A 20,253-nucleotide genomic window follows, 5' to 3' on the forward strand; every position below is an offset into this window, starting at 1 on the left:
CAGCACTGACCCTCCGACAGTGCGGCACTTCCTCAGCACTGACCCTCCAACAGTGCCCACTCCCTCAGTACTGACCCTCCGACAGTGCGGCGCTCCCTCAGCACTGACCCTGCGACAGTGAGGCAGTCCCTCAGCACTGACCGTTCGACTGTGCCCAGTCACTCAGCACTGGCCCTCCGACAGCGTCCGTGCCCTCAGCACTGACCCTCCGACAGTGCCCGCTCCCTCAGCACTGACCCTCCGACAGCGCCCACTTCCTCAGCACTGACCCTCCGACAGCGCCCGCTCCCTCACCACTGACCCTCCGACAGTGCCCGCTCCCTCAGCACTGACCCTCCGACAGCGCCCACTCCCTCAGCACTAACCTTCAAACAGTGCCCGCTCCCTCAGCACTGACCCTCCGACAGCGCCCACTCCCTCAGCACTAACCTTCAAACAGTGCCCGCTCCCTCAGCACTGACCCTCAGACAGTGCAGCACTCCCTCAGCACTGACCCTCCTACAGTGCCCTCTCCCTCAGCACTGACCCTCCTACAGTGCCCTCTCCCTCAGCACTGACCATCCAATAGTGCCCGCTCCCCCAGCACTGACCCTCCGACAGTGCCCGCTCCCTCAGCACTGACCATCCAATAGTGCCTGCTCCCCCAGCACTGACCCTCCGACAGTGCGGCGCTCCCTCACTACTGACCCTCCGACAGTGCCCACTCCCTCACTACTGACGCTCCGACGGCCCCCAGTCCCTCAGAACTGACCCTCCGACAGTGCCCACTCCCTCAGCAATGAGCCTCCGATAGCCCGGTACTTCCTCAGCACTGACCCTCCGACAGCGCCCGCTACCTCAGCACTAACCCTCCGACAGCGCCCGCTCCCTCAGCACTGACCCTCCGACAGCGCCCACTCCCTCAGCACTAACCCTCAAACAGTGCCCGCTCCCTCAGCACTGACCCTCAGACAGTGCAGCACTCCCTCAGCACTGACCCTCCTACAGTGCCCTCTCCCTCAGCACTGACCATCCAATAGTGCCCGCTCCCCCAGCACTGACCCTCCGACAGCGCCCGCTCCCTCAGCACTGACCCTCCGACAGTGCCTGCTCCCTCCGCACTGACCCTCCGACAGTGCCCGCTCCCTCCGCACTGACCCTCCGACAGCGCCCGCTCCCTCAGCACTGACCCTCAGACAGCGCCCACTTCCTCAGCACTGACCCTCCGACAGCACCCGCTCCCTCAGCACTGACCCTCCGACAGCGCCCGCTCCCTCACCACTGACCCTCCGACAGTGCCCGCTCCCTCAGCACTGACCCTCCGACAGCGCCCTCTCCCTCAGCACTGACCCTCCGACAGCACCCGCTCCCTCAGCACTGACCCTCCGACAGCGCCCGCTCCCTCAGCACTGACCCTCAGACAGTGCAGCACTCCCTCAGCACTGACCCTCCGATAGTGCGGCACTCCCTCAGCACTGACCCTCCGACAGTGCCCACTCCCTCAGCAATGAGCCTCCGATAGCGCGGTACTTCCTCAGCACTGACCCTCCGACAGCGCCCGCTCCCTCAGCACTGACCCTCCGACAGTGCCCGCTCCCTCCGCACTGACCGTCCGACAGTGCCCGCTCCCTCAGCACTGACCCTCCGACAGCGCCCGCTCCCTCAGCACTGACCCTCCGACAGCGCCCGCTCCCTCAGCACTGACCCTCAGACAGCGCCCACTTCCTCAGCACTGACCCTCCGACAGCACCCGCTCCCTCAGCACTGACCCTCCAACAGCGCCCGCTCCCTCAGCACTGACCCTCAGACAGTGCAGCACTCCCTCAGCACTGACCCTCCGACAGTGCCCGCTCCCTCAGCACTGACCCTCCGACAGTGCGGCACTTCCTCAGCACTGACCCTCCAACAGTGCCCACTCCCTCAGTACTGACCCTCCGACAGTGCGGCGCTCCCTCAGCACTGACCCTGCGACAGTGAGGCAGTCCCTCAGCACTGACCGTCCGACTGTGCCCAGTCACTCAGCACTGACCCTCCGACAGCGTCCGTGCCCTCAGCACTGACCCTCCGACAGTGCCCGCTCCCTCAGCACTGACCCTCCGACTGCGCCCGCACCCTCAGCACTGACCCTCCGACAGTGCCTGCTCCCTCAGCACTGACCCTCCGACAGTGCCCGCTACCTCAGCACTAACCCTCCGACAGCGCCCGCTCCCTCAGCACTGACCCTCCGACAGCGCCCACTCCCTCAGCACTAACCTTCAAACAGTGCCCGCTCCCTCAGCACTGACCCTCCTACAGTGCCCTCTCCCTCAGCACTGACCATCCAATAGTGCCCGCTCCCCCAGCACTGACCCTCCGACAGTGCCCGCTCCCTCAGCACTGACCATCCAATAGTGCCTGCTCCCCCAGCACTGACCCTCCGACAGTGCGGCGCTCCCTCACTACTGACCCTCCGACAGTGCCCGCTCCCTCAGCACTGACCCTCCGACAGTGCCCACTCCCTCAGCAATGAGCCTCCGATAGCCCGGTACTTCCTCAGCACTGACCCTCCGACAGCGCCCGCTCCCTCAGCACTGACCCTCCGACAGTGCCCGCTCCCTCAGCACTGACCCTCCGACAGTGCGGCACTTCCTCAGCACTGACCCTCCAACAGTGCCCACTCCCTCAGCACTGACCCTCAGACAGTGCAGCACTCCCTCAGCACTGACCCTCCGACAGTGCCCGCTCCCTCAGCACTGACCCTCCGACAGTGCGGCACTTCCTCAGCACTGACCCTCCAACAGTGCCCACTCCCTCAGTACTGACCCTCCGACAGTGCGGCGCTCCCTCAGCACTGACCCTGCGACAGTGAGGCAGTCCCTCAGCACTGACCGTCCGACTGTGCCCAGTCACTCAGCACTGACCCTCCGACAGCGTCCGTGCCCTCAGCACTGACCCTCCGACAGTGCCCGCTCCCTCAGCACTGACCCTCCGACTGCGTCCGCACCCTCAGCACTGACCCACCGACAGTGAGGCACTCCCTCACTACTGACCCTCCGACAGCCCCCACTCCCTCACTACTGACCCACCGACAGTGCCCACTCCCTCAGCACTAACCCTCCGACAGTGCCCACTCCCACAGCACTGACCCTCCAAAGGTGCCTGCTCCCAAAGCACTGACCCTCCGACAGTGCCCAATCCCTCAGCACTGACCCTCCGACAGTGCCCGCTCTCCCAGCACTGAACCTCCGACAGTGCCCTCTCCCTCAGCACTGAACCTCCAACAGTGCGGCGCTCCCTCAGCACTGACCCTCCGACAGTGATGCACGCCCTCACTACTGACCCTCCAACAGTGCCCACTCCCTCACTGCTGACGCTCCGACAGCCCCCAGTCCCTCAGAACTGACCCTCCGACAGCGCCCACTCCCTCAGCAATGAGCCACCGATAGTGCGGTACTTCCTCAGCACTGACCCTCCGACAGCGCCCGCTCCCTCAACACTGACCCGCCGACAGCGCCCGCTCCCTCAGCACTGACCCTTCGACAGTGCAAACTCCCTCAGCACTGACCCTGCGACAGCGCCCACTCCCTCAGCACTGACCCTCCGACAGTGCCCGCACCCTCAGCACTGAACCTCCGACAGCGCCCACTCCCTCAGCACTGACCCTCCGACAGTGCCCGCACCCTCAGCACTGACCCTCCGACAGTGCCCGCACCCTCAGCACTGACCCTCCGACAGTGTCCGCTCCCGCAGCACTGACCCTCAGACAGCGCCCTCTTCCTCAGCACTGACCCTCCGACAGCAACCGCACCCTCAGCACTGACCCTCCGACAGCGCCTGCTCCCTCAGCACTGACCCTCCGACAGTGCCCCCTCCCTCAGCACTAACCCGCCAACAGTGCCCCCTCCCTCACACTGACCCTCCGACAGTGCCCCCTCCCTCAGCACTGACCCTCCGACAGTGCCCGCTCCCTCAGCACTGACCCTCCGACAGCGCCCGCTCCCTCAGCACTGACCCTCCGACAGCGCCCGCTCCCTTAGCACTGACCCTCAGACAGCGCCCACTTCCGCAGCACTGACCCTCCGACAGCGCCCGCTCCCTCAGCACTGACCCTCCGACAGTGCCCGCTCCCTCCGCACTGACCCTCCGACAGTGCCCGCTCCCTCCGCACTGACCCTCCGACAGCGCCCGCTCCCTCAGCACTGACCCTCCGACAGTGCGGCACTTCCTCAGCACTGACCCTCCAACAGTGCCCACTCCCTCAGTACTGACCCTCCGACAGTGCGGCGCTCCCTCAGCACTGACCCTGCGACAGTGAGGCAGTCCCTCAGCACTGACCGTCCGACTGTGCCCAGTCACTCAGCACTGACCCTTCGACAGCGTCCGTGCCCTCAGCACTGACCCTCCGACAGTGCCCGCTCCCTCAGCACTGACCCTCCGACAGTGCCTGCTCCCTCAGCACTGACCCACCGACAGTGAGGCACTCCCTCACTACTGACCCTCCGACAGCCCCCACTCCCTCACTACTGACCCACCGACAGCGCCCACTCCCTCAGCACTAACCCTCCGACAGTGCCCACTCCCACAGCACTGAACCTCCGACAGTGCCCTCTCCCTCAGCACTGACCCTCCGACAGTGCGGCGCTCCCTCAGCACTGACCCTCCGACAGTGAGGCACGCCCTCACTACTGACCCTCCAACAGTGCCCACTCCCTCACTGCTGACGCTCCGACAGCCCCCAGTCCCTCAGCACTGGCCCTCCGACAGCGCCCGCTCCCACAGCACTGACCCTTCGATAGTGCCCACTCACTCAGCACTGACCCTCCGACAGTGCGGCACTTCCTCAGCACTGACCCTCCAACAGTGCACACTCCCTCAGTACTGACCCTCCGACAGTGCGGCGCTCCCTCAGCACTGACCCTCCGACAGTGAGGCAGTCCCTCAGCACTGACCGTCCGACTGTGCCCAGTCACTCAGCACTGACCCTCCGACAGCGCCCGCTCCCTGAGCACTGACCCTCCGACAGCGCCCGCTCCCTCAGCACTGACCCTCAGACAGCGCCCACTTCCTCAGCACTGACCCTCCGACAGCACCCACTCCCTCAGCACTGACCCTCCGACAGCGCCCGCTCCCTCAGCACTGACCCTCAGACAGTGCAGCACTCCCTCAGCACTGACCCTCCGATAGTGCGGCACTCCCTCAGCACTGATCCTCCGACATCGCCCACTCCCTCAGCACTAACCCTCAAACAGTGCCCGCTCCCTCAGCACTGACCCTCCGACAGTGCCCTCTCCCTCAGCACTGACCATCCAATATTCCCCTCTCCCCCAGCACTGACCCTCCGACAGTGCCCGCTCCCTCAGCACTGACCCTCCGACAGTGCCCTCTCCCTCAGCACTGACCATCCAATAGTGCCTGCTCCCCCAGCAATGACCCTCCGACAGTGCCCTCTCCCTCAGCACTGACCATCCAATAGTGCCTGCTCCCTCAGCACTGACCCTCCGACAGCGCCCGCTCCCTCAGCACTGACCCTCCGACAGCGCCCGCTCCCTCAGCACTGACCCTCAGACAGTGCAGCACTCCCTCAGCACTGACCCTCCGACAGTGCCCGCTCCCTCAGCACTGACCCTCCGACAGTGCGGCACTTCCTCAGCACTGACCCTCCAACAGTGCCCACTCCCTCAGTACTGACCCTCCGACAGTGCGGCGCTCCCTCAGCACTGACCCTGCGACAGTGAGGCAGTCCCTCAGCACTGACCGTTCGACTGTGCCCAGTCACTCAGCACTGGCCCTCCGACAGCGTCCGTGCCCTCAGCACTGACCCTCCGACAGTGCCCGCTCCCTCAGCACTGACCCTCCGACAGCGCCCACTTCCTCAGCACTGACCCTCCGACAGCGCCCGCTCCCTCACCACTGACCCTCCGACAGTGCCCGCTCCCTCAGCACTGACCCTCCGACAGCGCCCACTCCCTCAGCACTAACCTTCAAACAGTGCCAGCTCCCTCAGCACTGACCCTCCGACAGCGCCCACTCCCTCAGCACTAACCTTCAAACAGTGCCCGCTCCCTCAGCACTGACCCTCAGACAGTGCAGCACTCCCTCAGCACTGACCCTCCTACAGTGCCCTCTCCCTCAGCACTGACCCTCCTACAGTGCCCTCTCCCTCAGCACTGACCATCCAATAGTGCCCGCTCCCCCAGCACTGACCCTCCGACAGTGCCCGCTCCCTCAGCACTGACCATCCAATAGTGCCTGCTCCCCCAGCACTGACCCTCCGACAGTGCGGCGCTCCCTCACTACTGACCCTCCGACAGTGCCCACTCCCTCACTACTGACGCTCCGACGGCCCCCAGTCCCTCAGAACTGACCCTCCGACAGTGCCCACTCCCTCAGCAATGAGCCTCCGATAGCCCGGTACTTCCTCAGCACTGACCCTCCGACAGCGCCCGCTACCTCAGCACTAACCCTCCGACAGCGCCCGCTCCCTCAGCACTGACCCTCCGACAGCGCCCACTCCCTCAGCACTAACCCTCAAACAGTGCCCGCTCCCTCAGCACTGACCCTCAGACAGTGCAGCACTCCCTCAGCACTGACCCTCCTACAGTGCCCTCTCCCTCAGCACTGACCATCCAATAGTGCCCGCTCCCCCAGCACTGACCCTCCGACAGCGCCCGCTCCCTCAGCACTGACCCTCCGACAGTGCCTGCTCCCTCCGCACTGACCCTCCGACAGTGCCCGCTCCCTCCGCACTGACCCTCCGACAGCGCCCGCTCCCTCAGCACTGACCCTCAGACAGCGCCCACTTCCTCAGCACTGACCCTCCGACAGCACCCGCTCCCTCAGCACTGACCCTCCGACAGCGCCCGCTCCCTCACCACTGACCCTCCGACAGTGCCCGCTCCCTCAGCACTGACCCTCCGACAGCGCCCTCTCCCTCAGCACTGACCCTCCGACAGCACCCGCTCCCTCAGCACTGACCCTCAGACAGCGCCCACTTCCTCAGCACTGACCCTCCGACAGCACCCGTTCCCTCAGCACTGACCCTCCGACAGCGCCCGCTCCCTCAGCACTGACCCTCAGACAGTGCAGCACTCCCTCAGCACTGACCCTCCGATAGTGCGGCACTCCCTCAGCACTGACCCTCCGACAGTGCCCACTCCCTCAGCAATGAGCCTCCGATAGCGCGGTACTTCCTCAGCACTGACCCTCCGACAGCGCCCGCTCCCTCAGCACTGACCCTCCGACAGTGCCCGCTCCCTCCGCACTGACCGTCCGACAGTGCCCGCTCCCTCAGCACTGACCCTCCGACAGCGCCCGCTCCCTCAGCACTGACCCTCCGACAGCGCCCGCTCCCTCAGCACTGACCCTCAGACAGCGCCCACTTCCTCAGCACTGACCCTCCGACAGCACCCGCTCCCTCAGCACTGACCCTCCAACAGCGCCCGCTCCCTCAGCACTGACCCTCAGACAGTGCAGCACTCCCTCAGCACTGACCCTCCGACAGTGCCCGCTCCCTCAGCACTGACCCTCCGACAGTGCGGCACTTCCTCAGCACTGACCCTCCAACAGTGCCCACTCCCTCAGTACTGACCCTCCGACAGTGCGGCGCTCCCTCAGCACTGACCCTGCGACAGTGAGGCAGTCCCTCAGCACTGACCGTCCGACTGTGCCCAGTCACTCAGCACTGACCCTCCGACAGCGTCCGTGCCCTCAGCACTGACCCTCCGACAGTGCCCGCTCCCTCAGCACTGACCCTCCGACTGCGCCCGCACCCTCAGCACTGACCCTCCGACAGTGCCTGCTCCCTCAGCACTGACCCTCCGACAGTGCCCGCTACCTCAGCACTAACCCTCCGACAGCGCCCGCTCCCTCAGCACTAACCTTCAAACAGTGCCCGCTCCCTCAGCACTGACCCTCAGACAGTGCAGCACTCCCTCAGCACTGACCCTCCTACAGTGCCCTCTCCCTCAGCACTGACCCTCCTACAGTGCCCTCTCCCTCAGCACTGACCATCCAATAGTGCCCGCTCCCCCAGCACTGACCCTCCGACAGTGCCCGCTCCCTCAGCACTGACCATCCAATAGTGCCTGCTCCCCCAGCACTGACCCTCCGACAGTGCGGCGCTCCCTCACTACTGACCCTCCGACAGTGCCCGCTCCCTCAGCACTGACCCTCCGACAGTGCCCACTCCCTCAGCAATGAGCCTCCGATAGCCCGGTACTTCCTCAGCACTGACCCTCCGACAGCGCCCGCTCCCTCAGCACTGACCCTCCGACAGTGCCCGCTCCCTCAGCACTGACCCTCCGACAGTGCGGCACTTCCTCAGCACTGACCCTCCAACAGTGCCCGCTCCCTCAGCACTGACCCTCAGACAGTGCAGCACTCCCTCAGCACTGACCCTCCGACAGTGCCCGCTCCCTCAGCACTGACCCTCCGACAGTGCGGCACTTCCTCAGCACTGACCCTCCAACAGTGCCCACTCCCTCAGTACTGACCCTCCGACAGTGCGGCGCTCCCTCAGCACTGACCCTGCGACAGTGAGGCAGTCCCTCAGCACTGACCGTCCGACTGTGCCCAGTCACTCAGCACTGACCCTCCGACAGCGTCCGTGCCCTCAGCACTGACCCTCCGACAGTGCCCGCTCCCTCAGCACTGACCCTCCGACTGCGTCCGCACCCTCAGCACTGACCCACCGACAGTGAGGCACTCCCTCACTACTGACCCTCCGACAGCCCCCACTCCCTCACTACTGACCCACCGACAGTGCCCACTCCCTCAGCACTAACCCTCCGACAGTGCCCACTCCCACAGCACTGACCCTCCAAAGGTGCCTGCTCCCAAAGCACTGACCCTCCGACAGTGCCCAATCCCTCAGCACTGACCCTCCGACAGTGCCCGCTCTCCCAGCACTGTACCTCCGACAGTGCCCTCTCCCTCAGCACTGAACCTCCAACAGTGCGGCGCTCCCTCAGCACTGACCCTCCGACAGTGATGCACGCCCTCACTACTGACCCTCCAACAGTGCCCACTCCCTCACTGCTGACGCTCCGACAGCCCCCAGTCCCTCAGAACTGACCCTCCGACAGCGCCCACTCCCTCAGCAATGAGCCACCGATAGTGCGGTACTTCCTCAGCACTGACCCTCCGACAGCGCCCGCTCCCTCAACACTGACCCGCCGACAGCGCCCGCTCCCTCAGCACTGACCCTTCGACAGTGCAAACTCCCTCAGCACTGACCCTGCGACAGCGCCCACTCCCTCAGCACTGACCCTCCGACAGTGCCCGCACCCTCAGCACTGACCCTCCGACAGCGCAGCACTCCCTCAGCACTGACCCTCCGACAGTGCCCGCTCCCTCAGCACTGACCCTCCGACAGCGCCCGCTCCCTCAGCACTGACCCTCCGACAGCGCCCGCTCCCTTAGCACTGACCCTCAGACAGCGCCCACTTCCGCAGCACTGACCCTCCGACAGCGCCCGCTCCCTCAGCACTGACCCTCCGACAGTGCCCGCTCCCTCCGCACTGACCCTCCGACAGTGCCCGCTCCCTCCGCACTGACCCTCCGACAGCGCCCGCTCCCTCAGCACTGACCCTCAGACAGTGCAGCACTCCCTCAGCACTGACCCTCCTACAGTGCCCTCTCCCTCAGCACTGACCCTCCTACAGTGCCCTCTCCCTCAGCACAGACCATCCAATAGTGCCCGCTCCCCCAGCACTGACCCTCCGACAGTGCCCGCTCCCTCAGCACTGACCATCCAATAGTGCCTGCTCCCCCAGCACTGACCCTCCGACAGTGCGGCGCTCCCTCACTACTGACCCTCCGACAGTGCCCACTCCCTCACTACTGACGCTCCGACAGCCCCCAGTCCCTCAGAACTGACCCTCCGACAGTGCCCACTCCCTCAGCAATGAGCCTCCGATAGCCCGGTACTTCCTCAGCACTGACCCTCCGACAGCGCCCGCTCCCTCAGCACTGACCCTCCGACAGTGCCCGCTCCCTCCGCACTGACCCTCCGACAGTGCCCGCTCCCTCCGCACTGACCCTCCGACAGCGCCCGCTCCCTCAGCACTGACCCTCCGACAGCGCCCGCTCCCTCAGAACTGACCCTCCGACAGCGCCCGCTCCCTCAGCACTGACCCTCAGACAGCGCCCTCTTCCTCAGCACTGACCCTCCGACAGCAACCGCTCCCTCAGCACTGACCCTCCGACAGCGCCCGCTCCCTCAGCACTGACCCTCCGACAGCGCCCGCTCCCTCAGCACTGACCCTCCGACAGCGCAGCACTCCCTCAGCACTGACCCTCCGACAGTGCCCGCTCCCTCAGCACTGACCCTCCGACAGCGCCCGCTCCCTCAGCACTGACCCTCCAACAGCGCCCGCTCCCTCAGCACTGACCCTCAGACAGCGCCCACTTCCTCAGCACTGACCCTCCGACAGCACCCGCTCCCTCAGCACTGACCCTCCAACAGCGCCCGCTCCCTCAGCACTGACCCTCAGACAGTGCAGCACTCCCTCAGCACTGACCCTCCGACAGTGCCCGCTCCCTCAGCACTGACCCTCCGACAGTGCGGCACTTCCTCAGCACTGACCCTCCAACAGTGCCCACTCCCTCAGTACTGACCCTCCGACAGTGCGGCGCTCCCTCTGCACTGACCCTGCGACAGTGAGGCAGTCCCTCAGCACTGACTGTCCGACTGTGCCCAGTCACTCAGCACTGACCCTCCGACAGCGTCCGTGCCCTCAGCACTGACCCTCCGACAGTGCCCGCTCCCACAGCACTGACCCTCCGACAGCGCCCGCTCCCTCAGCACTGACCCTCCGACAGCGCCTGCTCCCTCAGCACTGACCCTCAGACAGTGCAGCACTCCCTCAGCACTGACCCTCCCATAGTGCGGCACTCCCTCAGCACTGACCCTCCGACAGCGCCCACTCCCTCAGCACTAACCCTCAAACAGTGCCCGCTCCCTCAGCACTGACACTCCGACAGTGCCCGCTACCTCAGCACTAACCCTCCAACAGCGCCCGCTCCCTCAGCACTGACCCTCCGACAGCGCCCACTCCATCAGCACTAACCCTCAAACAGTGCCCGCTCCCTCAGCACTGACCCTCAGAGAGTGCAGCACTCCCTCAGCACTGACCCTCCTACAGTGCCCTCTCCCTCAGCACTGACCATCCAATAGTGCCCTCTCCCTCAGCACTGACCCTCCGACAGAGCCCGCTCCCCCAGCACTGACCCTCCGACAGCGCCCGCTCCCTCAGCACTGACCCTCCGACAGTGCCCGCTCCCTCAGCACTGACCCTCCAACAGCGCCCGCTCCCTCAGCACTGACCCTCAGACAGTGCAGCACTCCCTCAGCACTGACCCTCCGACAGTGCCCGCTCCCTCAGCACTGACCCTCCGACAGTGCGGCACTTCCTCAGCACTGACCCTCCAACAGTGCCCACTCCCTCAGCACTGACCCTGCGACAGTGAGGCAGTCCCTCAGCACTGACCGTTCGACTGTGCCCAGTCACTCAGCACTGGCCCTCCGACAGCGTCCGTGCCCTCAGCACTGACCCTCCGACAGTGCCTGCTCCCTCAGCACTGACCCTCCGACAGCGCCCGCTCCCCCAGCACTGACCCTCCGACAGTGCCTGCTCCCTCAGCACTGACCCTCCGACAGCGCCCACTTCCTCAGCACTGACCCTCCGACAGTGCCCGCTCCCTCCGCACTGACCGTCCGACAGTGCCCGCTCCCTCAGCACTGACCCTCCGACAGTGCCCGCTCCCTCAGCACTGACCCTCCGACAGCGCCCGCTCCCTCAGCACTGACCCTCCGACAGTGCCCGCTCCCTCCGCACTGACCGTCCGACAGTGCCCGCTCCCTCAGCACTGACCCTCCGACAGCGCCCGCTCCCTCAGCACTGACCCTCAGACAGCGCCCACTTCCTCAGCACTGACCCTCCGACAGCACCCGCTCCCTCAGCACTGACCCTCCAACAGCGCCCGCTCCCTCAGCACTGACCCTCAGACAGTGCAGCACTCCCTCAGCACTGACCCTCCGACAGTGCCCGCTCCCTCAGCACTGACCCTCCGACAGTGCGGCACTTCCTCAGCACTGACCCTCCAACAGTGCCCACTCCCTCAGTACTGACCCTCCGACAGTGCGGCGCTCCCTCAGCACTGACCCTGCGACAGTGAGGCAGTCCCTCAGCACTGACCGTCCGACTGTGCCCAGTCACTCAGCACTGACCCTCCGACAGCGTCCGTGCCCTCAGCACTGACCCTCCGACAGTGCCCGCTCCCTCAGCACTGACCCTCCGACTGCGCCCGCACCCTCAGCACTGACCCTCCGACAGTGCCTGCTCCCTCAGCACTGACCCTCCGACAGTGCCCGCTACCTCAGCACTAACCCTCCGACAGCGCCCGCTCCCTCAGCACTGACCCTCCGACAGCGCCCACTCCCTCAGCACTAACCTTCAAACAGTGCCCGCTCCCTCAGCACTGACCCTCAGACAGTGCAGCACTCCCTCAGCACTGACCCTCCTACAGTGCCCTCTCCCTCAGCACTGACCATCCAATAGTGCCCGCTCCCCCAGCACTGACCCTCCGACAGTGCCCGCTCCCTCAGCACTGACCATCCAATAGTGCCTGCTCCCCCAGCACTGACCCTCCGACAGTGCGGCGCTCCCTCACTACTGACCCTCCGACAGTGCCCACTCCCTCACTACTGACGCTCCGACAGCCCCCAGTCCCTCAGAACTGACCCTCCGACAGTGCCCACTCCCTCAGCAATGAGCCTCCGATAGCCCGGTACTTCCTCAGCACTGACCCTCCGACAGCGCCCGCTCCCTCAGCACTGACCCTCCGACAGTGCCCGCTCCCTCCGCACTGACCCTCCGACAGTGCCCGCTCCCTCAACACTGACCCTCCGACAGTGCGGCACTTCCTCAGCACTGACCCTCCAACAGTGCCCACTCCCTCAGCACTGACCCTCAGACAGTGCAGCACTCCCTCAGCACTGACCCTCCGACAGTGCCCGCTCCCTCAGCACTGACCCTCCGACAGTGCGGCACTTCCTCAGCACTGACCCGCCAACAGTGCCCACTCCCTCAGTACTGACCCTCCGACAGTGCGGCGCTCCCTCAGCACTGACCCTGCGACAGTGAGGCAGTCCCTCAGCACTGACCGTCCGACTGTGCCCAGTCACTCAGCACTGACCCTCCGACAGCGTCCGTGCCCTCAGCACTGACCCTCCGACAGTGCCCGCTCCCTCAGCACTGACCCTCCGACTGCGCCCGCACCCTCAGCACTGACCCTCCGACAGTGCCTGCTCCCTCAGCACTGACCCACCGACAGTGAGGCACTCCCTCACTACTGACCCTCCGACAGCCCCCACTCCCTCACTACTGACCCACCGACAGTGCCCACTCCCTCAGCACTAACCCTCCGACAGTGCCCACTCCCACAGCACTGACCCTCCAAAGGTGCCTGCTCCCAAAGCACTGACCCTCCGACAGTGCCCAATCCCTCAGCACTGACCCTCCGACAGTGCCCGCTCTCCCAGCACTGACCCTCCGACAGTGCCCAATCCCTCAGCACTGACCCTCCGACAGTGCCCGCTCTCCCAGCACTGAACCTCCGACAGCGCCCTCTCCCTCAGCACTGACCCTCCAACAGTGCGGCGCTCCCTCAGCACTGACCCTCCGACAGTGAGGCACGCCCTCACTACTGACCCTCCAACAGTGCCCACTCCCTCACTGCTGACGCTCCGACAGCCCCCAGTCCCTCAGAACTGACCCTCCGACAGCGCCCACTCCCTCAGCAATGAGCCTCCGATAGTGCGGTACTTCCTCAGCACTGACCCTCCGACAGCGCCCGCTCCCTCAACACTGACCCGCCGACAGCGCCCGCTCCCTCAGCACTGACCCTTCGACAGTGCAAACTCCCTCAGCACTGACCCTGCGACAGCGCCCACTCCCTCAGCACTGACCCTCCGACAGTGCCCGCACCCTCAGCACTGACCCTCCGACAGTGTCCGCTCCCTCAGCACTGACCCTCAGACAGCGCCCTCTTCCTCAGCACTGACCCTCCGACAGCAACCGCACCCTCAGCACTGACCCTCCGACAGCGCCCGCTCCCTCAGCACTGACCCTCCGGCAGTGCAGCACTCCCTCAGCACTGACCCTCCGACAGCGCCCGCTCCCTCAGCACTGACCCTCCGACAGTGCAGCACTCCCTCAGCACTGACCCTCCGACAGTGCCCGCTCCCTCAGCACTGACCCTCCGACAGCGCCCGCTCCCTCAGCACTGACCCTCCGACAGCGCCCGCTCCCTTAGCACTGACCCTCAGACAGCGCCCACTTCCTCAGCACTGACCCTCCGACAGTGCCCACTCCCTCAGCACTGACCCTCCGACAGTGCCCGCTCCCTCCGCACTGACCCTCCTACAGTGCCCGCTCCCTCCGCACTGACCCTCCGACAGCGCCCGCTCCCTCAGCACTGACCCTCAGACAGCGCCCACTTCCTCAGCACTGACCCTCAGACAGCGCCCACTTCCTCAGCACTGACCCTCCGACAGCACCCGCTCCCTCACCACTAACCCTCCGACAGTGCCCGCTCCCTCAGCACTGACCCTCCGACAGCGCCCGCTCCCTCAGAACTGACCCTCAGACAGCACCCGCTCCCTCAGCACTGACCCTCAGACAGTGCAGTACTCCCTCAGCACTGACCCTCCGATAGTGCGGCACTCCCTCAGCACTGACCCTCCGACAGCGCCCACTCCCTCAGCACTAACCCTCAAACAGTGCCCGCTCCCTCAGCACTGAACCTCCGACAGTGCCCTCTCCCTCAGCACTGACCCTCCAACAGTGCGGCGCTCCCTCAGCACTGACCCTCCGACAGTGAGGCACGCCCTCACTACTGACCCTCCAACAGTGCCCACTCCCTCACTGCTGACGCTCCGACAGCCCCCAGTCCCTCAGAACTGACCCTCCGACAGCGCCCACTCCCTCAGCAATGAGCCACCGATAGTGCGGTACTTCCTCAGCACTGACCCTCCGACAGCGCCCGCTCCCTCAACACTGACCCGCCGACAGCGCCCGCTCCCTCAGCACTGACCCTTCGACAGTGCAAACTCCCTCAGCACTGACCCTGCGACAGCGCCCACTCCCTCAGCACTGACCCTCCGACAGTGCCCGCACCCTCAGCACTGACCCTCCGACAGTGTCCGCTCCCTCAGCACTGACCCTCAGACAGCGCCCTCTTCCTCAGCACTGACCCTCCGACAGCAACCGCACCCTCAGCACTGACCCTCCGACAGCGCCCGCTCCCTCAGCACTGACCCTCCGACAGCGCAGCACTCCCTCAGCACTGACCCTCTGACAGTGCCCGCTCCCTCAGCACTGACCCTCCGACAGCGCCCGCTCCCTCAGCACTGACCCTCCGACAGCGCCCGCTCCCTTAGCACTGACCCTCAGACAGCGCCCACTTCCTCAGCACTGACCCTCCGACAGTGCCCACTCCCTCACTACTGACGCTCCGACAGCCCCCAGTCCCTCAGAACTGACCCTCCGACAGTGCCCACTCCCTCAGCACTGACCCTCCGACAGTGCCCGCTCCCTCCGCACTGACCCTCCGACAGTGCCCGCTCCCTCCGCACTGACCCTCCGACAGCGCCCGCTCCCTCAGCACTGACCCTCAGACAGCGCCCACTTCCTCAGCACTGACCCTCCGACAGCACCCGCTCCCTCAGCACTGACCCTCCGACAGCGCCCGCTCCCTCACCACTAACCCTCCGACAGTGCCCGCTCCCTCAGCACTGACCCTCCGACAGCGCCCGCTCCCTCAGAACTGACCCTCAGACAGCACCCGCTCCCTCAGCACTGACCCTCAGACAGTGCAGTACTCCCTCAGCACTGACCCTCCGATAGTGCGGCACTCCCTCAGCACTGACCCTCCGACAGCGCCCACTCCCTCAGCACTGACCCTCCGACAGTGCCCGCTACCTCAGCACTAACCCTCCGACAGCGCCAGCTCCCTCAGCACTGACCCTCCGACAGCGCCCACTCCCTCAGCACTAACCTTCAAACAGTGCCCGCTCCCTCAGCACTGACCCTCAGACAGTGCAGCACTCCCTCAGCACTGACCCTCCTACAGTGCCCTCTCCCTCAGCACTGACCCTCCTACAGTGCCCTCTCCCTCAGCACTGACCATCCAATAGTGCCCGCTCCCCCAGCACTGACCCTCCGACAGTGCCCGCTCCCTCAGCACTGACCATCCAATAGTGCCTGCTCCCCCAGCACTGACCCTCCGACAGTGCGGCGCTCCCTCACTACTGACCCTCCGACAGTGCCCACTCCCTCACTACTGACGCTCCGACAGCCCCCAGTCCCTCAGAACTGACCCTCCGACAGTGCCCACTCCCTCAGCAATGAGCCTCCGATAGCCCGGTACTTCCTCAGCACTGACCCTCCGACAGCGCCCGCTCCCTCAGCACTGACCCTCCGACAGTGCCCGCTCCCTCCGCACTGACCCTCCGACAGTGCCCGCTCCCTCCGCACTGACCCTCCGACAGCGCCCGCTCCCACAGCACTGACCCTCAGACAGCGCCCACTTCCTCAGCACTGACCCTCCGACAGCACCCGCTCCCTCAGCACTGACCCTCCGACAGCGCCCGCTCCCTCAGCACTGACCCTCAGACAGTGCCCGCTCCCTCAGCACTGACTCTCCGATAGTGCGGCACTCCCTCAGCACTGACCCTCCGACAGCGCCCGCTCCCTCAGAACTGACCCTCCGACAGCGCCCGCTCCCTCAGCACTGACCCTCAGACAGCGCCCTCTTCCTCAGCACTGACCCTCCGACAGCAACCGCTCCCTCTGCACTGACCCTCCGACAGCGCCCGCTCCCTCAGCACTGACCCTCCGACAGCGCCCGCTCCCTCAGCACTGACCCTCCGACAGCGCAGCACTCCCTCAGCACTGACCCTCCGACAGTGCCCGCTCCCTCAGCACTGACCCTCCGACAGCGCCCGCTCCCTCAGCACTGACCCTCCAACAGCGCCCGCTCCCTCAGCACTGACCCTCAGACAGCGCCCACTTCCTCAGCACTGACCCTCCGACAGCACCCGCTCCCTCAGCACTGACCCTCCAACAGCACCCGCTCCCTCAGCACTGACCCTCAGACAGTGCAGCACTCCCTCAGCACTGACCCTCCGACAGTGCCCGCTCCCTCAGCACTGACCCTCCGACAGTGCGGCACTTCCTCAGCACTGACCCTCCAACAGTGCCCACTCCCTCAGTACTGACCCTCCGACAGTGCGGCGCTCCCTCAGCACTGACCCTGCGACAGTGAGGCAGTCCCTCAGCACTGACTGTCCGACTGTGCCCAGTCACTCAGCACTGACCCTCCGACAGCGTCCGTGCCCTCAGCACTGACCCTCCGACAGTGCCCGCTCCCTCAGCACTGACCCTCCGACAGCGCCCGCTCCCTCAGCACTGACCCTCCGACAGCGCCCGCTCCCTCAGCACTGACCCTCAGACAGTGCAGCACTCCCTCAGCACTGACCCTCCGATAGTGCGGCACTCCCTCAGCACTGACCCTCCGACAGCGCCCACTCCCTCAGCACTAACCCTCAAACAGTGCCCGCTCCCTCAGCACTGACCCTCCGACAGTGCCCGCTACCTCAGCACTAACCCTCCGACAGCGCCCGCTCCCTCAGCACTGACCCTCCGACAGCGCCCACTCCCTCAGCACTAACCCTCAAACAGTGCCCGCTCCCTCAGCACTGACCCTCAGAGAGTGCAGCACTCCCTCAGCACTGACCCTCCTACAGTGCCCTCTCCCTCAGCACTGACCATCCAATAGTGCCCTCTCCCTCAGCACTGACCCTCCGACAGCGCCCGCTCCCCCAGCACTGACCCTCCGACAGCGCCCGCTCCCTCAGCACTGACCCTCCGACAGTGCCCGCTCCCTCAGCACTGACCCTCCAACAGCGCCCGCTCCCTCAGCACTGACCCTCAGACAGTGCAGCACTCCCTCAGCACTGACCCTCCGACAGTGCCCGCTCCCTCAGCACTGACCCTCCGACAGCAACCGCTCCCTCAGCACTGACCCTCCAACAGTGCCCACTCCCTCAGTACTGACCCTCCGACAGTGCGGCGCTCCCTCAGCACTGACCCTGCGACAGTGAGGCAGTCCCTCAGCACTGACCGTTCGACTGTGCCCAGTCACTCAGCACTGGCCCTCCAACAGCGTCCGTGCCCTCAGCACTGACCCTCCGACAGTGCCCGCTCCCTCAGCACTGACCCTCCGACAGCGCCCACTTCCTCAGCACTGACCCTCCGACAGCACCCGCTCCCTCAGCACTGACCCTCCGACAGCGCCCGCTCCCTCACCACTGACCCTCCGACAGTGCCCGCTCCCTCAGCACTGACCCTCCGACAGCGCCCGCTCCCTCAGCACTGACCGTCCGACAGCACCCGCTCCCTCAGCACTGACCCTCAGACAGCGCCCACTTCCTCAGCACTGACCCTCCGACAGCACCCGTTCCCTCAGCACTGACCCTCCGACAGCGCCCGCTCCCTCAGCACTGACCCTCCGACAGCGCCCGCTCCCTCACCAGTGACCCTCAGACAGTGCAGCACTCCCTCAGCACTGACCCTCCGATAGTGCGGCACTCCCTCAGCACTGACCCTCCGACAGCGCCCACTCCCTCAGCACTAACCCTCAAACAGTGCCCGCTCCCTCAGCACTGACCCTCAGAGAGTGCAGCACTCCCTCAGCACTGACCCTCCTACAGTGCCCTCTCCCTCAGCACTGACCATCCAATAGTGCCCTCTCCCTCAGCACTGACCCTCCGACAGCGCCCGCTCCCCCAGCACTGACCCTCCGACAGCGCCCGCTCCCTCAGCACTGACCCTCCGACAGTGCCCGCTCCCTCAGCACTGACCCTCCAACAGCGCCCGCTCCCTCAGCACTGACCCTCAGACAGTGCAGCACTCCCTCAGCACTGACCCTCCGACAGTGCCCGCTCCCTCAGCACTGACCCTCCGACAGTGCGGCACTTCCTCAGCACTGACCCTCCAACAGTGCCCACTCCCTCAGTACTGACCCTCCGACAGTGCGGCGCTCCCTCAGCACTGACCCTGCGACAGTGAGGCAGTCCCTCAGCACTGACCGTTCGACTGTGCCCAGTCACTCAGCACTGGCCCTCCGACAGCGTCCGTGCCCTCAGCACTGACCCTCCGACAGTGCCCGCTCCCTCAGCACTGACCCTCCGACAGCGCCCACTTCCTCAGCACTGACCCTCCGACAGCACCCGCTCCCTCAGCACTGACCCTCCGACAGCGCCCACTCCCTCAGCACTAACCTTCAAACAGTGCCCGCTCCCTCAGCACTGACTCTCAGACAGTGCAGCACTCCCTCAGCACTGACCCTCCTACAGTGCCCTCTCCCTCAGCACTGACCCTCCTACAGTGCCCTCTCCCTCAGCACTGACCATCCAATAGTGCCCGCTCCCCCAGCACTGACCCTCCGACAGTGCCCGCTCCCTCAGCACTGACCATCCAATAGTGCCTGCTCCCCCAGCACTGACCCTCCGACAGTGCGGCGCTCCCTCACTACTGACCCTCCGACAGTGCCCACTCCCTCACTACTGACGCTCCGACAGCGCCCACTCCCTCAGAACTGACCCTCCGACAGTGCCCACTCCCTCAGCAATGAGCCTCCGATAGCCCGGTACTTCCTCAGCACTGACCCTCCGACAGCGCCCGCTCCCTCAGCACTGACCCTCCGACAGTGCCCGCTCCCTCCGCACTGACCCTCCGACAGTGCCCGCTCCCTCAGCACTGACCCTCCGACAGTGCGGCACTTCCTCAGCACTGACCCTCCAACAGTGCCCACTCCCTCAGCACTGACCCTCAGACAGTGCAGCACTCCCTCAGCACTGACCCTCCGACAGTGCCCGCTCCCTCAGCACTGACCCTCCGACAGTGCGGCACTTCCTCAGCACTGACCCTCCAACAGTGCCCACTCCCTCAGTACTGACCCTCCGACAGTGCGGCGCTCCCTCAGCACTGACCCTGCGACAGTGAGGCAGTCCCTCAGCACTGACCGTCCGACTGTGCCCAGTCACTCAGCACTGACCCTCCGACAGCGTCCGTGCCCTCAGCACTGACCCTCCGACAGTGCCCGCTCCCTCAGCACTGACCCTCCGACTGCGCCCGCACCCTCAGCACTGACCCTCCGACAGTGCCTGCTCCCTCAGCACTGACCCACCGACAGTGAGGCACTCCCTCACTACTGACCCTCCGACAGCCC

General features: G+C 65.7%; 2 protein-coding genes across 3 annotated transcripts in view; both read right to left on the minus strand.

The window, feature by feature from the left end:
* Nucleotides 1–357, minus strand: part of rexo4 (REX4 homolog, 3'-5' exonuclease) — a 202,371-nt gene extending 202,014 nt beyond the window's left edge. The window contains exon 1 of one of the 2 annotated variants that reach the window (XM_059638332.1): nucleotides 302–357. The gene's annotated coding sequence lies outside the window, so the exon portion shown is untranslated. Of the gene's footprint in view, nucleotides 1–205; nucleotides 254–301 lie in introns of those variants that run through there. The other variant, XM_059638331.1, reaches the window with a different exon arrangement.
* slc2a6 (solute carrier family 2 member 6) overlaps nucleotides 1–20,253 on the minus strand; it is a 112,829-nt gene that overhangs the window by 25,771 nt on the left and 66,805 nt on the right. The window lies entirely within an intron of this gene.

The sequence above is a fragment of the Stegostoma tigrinum genome, chromosome 29, assembly GCF_030684315.1.
Source record: "Stegostoma tigrinum isolate sSteTig4 chromosome 29, sSteTig4.hap1, whole genome shotgun sequence".
Lineage (NCBI taxonomy): Eukaryota > Metazoa > Chordata > Chondrichthyes > Orectolobiformes > Stegostomatidae > Stegostoma > Stegostoma tigrinum.